The sequence below is a fragment of the Callionymus lyra genome, unplaced genomic scaffold (genome assembly GCF_982586985.1).
Source record: "Callionymus lyra unplaced genomic scaffold, fCalLyr1.hap1.1 HAP1_SCAFFOLD_212, whole genome shotgun sequence".
NCBI classification, from domain to species: domain Eukaryota; kingdom Metazoa; phylum Chordata; class Actinopteri; order Syngnathiformes; family Callionymidae; genus Callionymus; species Callionymus lyra.
Window position 1 is genome coordinate 75,001 of NW_028258653.1, and position 2,498 is coordinate 77,498.

Sequence of the window (2,498 nt, forward strand, 5' to 3'; positions counted from 1 at the left end):
GGAACATTTTCAACACTTTGGGGCATTTTTAAACACTTTGCTCTTTTTCCCCCTCTCCCAACCAGGGGGCCTGGGGAGCCTCCTCCTGCGGGGATGGGGAACCAGGGGCCTGGGGAACATTTTCAACACTTTGGGGCATTTTTAAACACTTTGGTCTTTTTCCCCCCTCTCCCAACCAGGGGGCCTGGGGAGCCTCCTCCTGCGGGGATGGGGAACCAGGGGCCTGGGGAACATTTTCAACACTTTGGGGCATTTTTAAACACTTTGCTCTTTTTCCCCCTCTCCCAACCAGGGGGCCTGGGGAGCCTCCTCCTGCGGGGATGGGGAACCAGGGGCCTGGGGAACATTTTCAACACTTTGGGGCATTTTTAAACACTTTGCTCTTTTTCCCCCTCTCCCAACCAGGGGGCCTGGGGAGCCTCCTCCTGCGGGGATGGGGAACCAGGGGCCTGGGGAACATTTTCAACACTTTGGGGCATTTTTAAACACTTTGGTCTTTTTCCCCCTCTCCCAACCAGGGGGCCTGGGGAGCCTCCTCCCGCGGGCATGGAGAACCAGGGGGCCTGGGGAGCCTCCTCCTGCGGTGATGGAGAACCAGGGGCCTGGGGAGCCTCCTCCTGCGGGGATGGGGAACCAGGGGGCCTGGGGAGCCTCCTCCTGCGGGCATGGAGAACCAGGGGGCCTGGGGAGCCTCCTCCTGCGGGGATGGGGAACCAGGGGGCCTGGGGAGCCTCCTCCTGCGGGGATGGAGAACCAGGGGGCCTGGGGAGCCTCCTCCTGCGGTCATGGAGAACCAGGGGGCCTGGGGAGCCTCCTCCTGCGGGCATGGAGAACCAGGGGCCTGGGGAGCCTCCTCCTGCGGGGATGGAGAACCAGGGGGCCTGGGGAGCCTCCTCCTGCGGGCATGGAGAACCAGGGGGCCTGGGGAGCCTCCTCCTGCGGGCATGGAGAACCAGGGGGCCTGGGGAGCCTCCTCCTGCGGGCATGGAGAACCAGGGGGCCTGGGGAGCCTCCTCCTGCGGGGATGGGGAACCAGGGGCCTGGGGAGCCTCCTCCTGCGGGGATGGAGAACCAAGGGGCCTGGGGAGCCTCCTCCTGCGGGCATGGAGAACATGGGGGCCTGGGGAGCCTCCTCCTGCGGGCATGGAGAACCAGGGGCCTGGGGAGCCTCCTCCTGCGGGGATGGAGAACCAGGGGGCCTGGGGAGCCTCCTCCTGCGGGGATGGAGAACCAGGGGGCCTGGGGAGCCTCCTCCTGCGGGGATGGAGAACCAGGGGGCCTGGGGAGCCTCCTACTGCGGGGATGGAGAACCAGGGGCCTGGGGAGCCTCCTCCTGCGGGGATGGAGAACCAGGGGGCCTGGGGAGCCTCCTCCTGCGGGGATGGAGAACCAGGGGGCCTGGGGAGCCTCCTCCTGCGGGGATGGAGAACCAGGGGCCTGGGGAGCCTCCTCCTGCGGGCATGGAGAACCAGGGGGCCTGGGGAGCCTCCTCCTGCGGGGATGGGGAACCAGGGGGCCTGGGGAGCCTCCTCCTGCACCAGGGGGCCTGGGGAGCCTCCTCCTGCGGGGATGGGGAACCAGGGGGCCTGGGGAGCCTCCTCCTGCGGTGATGGGGAACCATGGGGCCTGGGGAGCCTCCTCCTGCGGGGATGGGGAACCAGGGGGCCTGGGGAGCCTCCTCCTGCGGGGATGGGGAACCAGGGGCCTGGGGAGCCTCCTCCTGCGGTGATGGGGAACCATGGGGCCTGGGGAGCCTCCTCCTGCGGGGATGGGGAACCAGGGGGCCTGGGGAGCCTCCTCCTGCGGGGATGGGGAACCAGGGGCCTGGGGAGCCTCCTCCTGCACCAGGGGGCCTGGGGAGCCTCCTCCTGCGGGGATGGGGAACCAGGGGGCCTGGGGAGCCTCCTCCTGCGGGGATGGGGAACCAGGGGCCTGGGGAACATTTTCAACACTTTGGGGCATTTCACAAGCGCTTCCCTCGCTTACGGCCACACCACCCTGAATGAGCCCGATCTCGTCTGATCTCGGAAGCCAAGCAGGGTCGGGCCCAGTTAGTACTTGGATGGGAGACCGCCTGGGAATACTGGGTGCTGTAAGCATTTTTTTTTGCCATTATTTGTGGGTAGAAAAGTGAGAAAAGTGACCTAAAATAGAACCGGGACTAGCAGGCAGTTCCCCCCACCAGGCGGCGGCATTTGGGGCATTATTTGTGGGTCAGAAAGTGAGAAAAGTGACCTAAAATAGAACCGGGACTAGGCGGCAGTTCCCCCCACCAGGCGGCGGCATTTGGGGCATTATTTGTGGGTAAGAAAGTGAGAAAAGTGACCTAAAATAGAACCGGGACTAGGCGGCAGTTCCCCCCACCAGGCGGCGGCATTTGGGGCATTATTTGTGGGTCAGAAAGTGAGAAAAGTGACCTAAAATAGAACCGGGACTAGGCGGCAGTTCCCCCCACCAGGCGGCGGCATTTGGGGCATTATTTGTGGGTCAGAAAGTGA

The 2,498-nt window shown here is 64.8% G+C and overlaps 1 non-coding gene across 1 annotated transcript; it reads left to right on the plus strand.

Annotated features, from left to right (window-relative positions):
- The first annotated feature begins 1,980 nt into the window (after positions 1 to 1,980).
- Positions 1,981 to 2,099, plus strand: LOC148058039 (5S ribosomal RNA). The gene has a single exon (XR_015710219.1). It is a non-coding gene; the product is annotated as a 5S ribosomal RNA (ribosomal RNA).
- Positions 2,100 to 2,498: the final 399 nt, after the last annotated feature.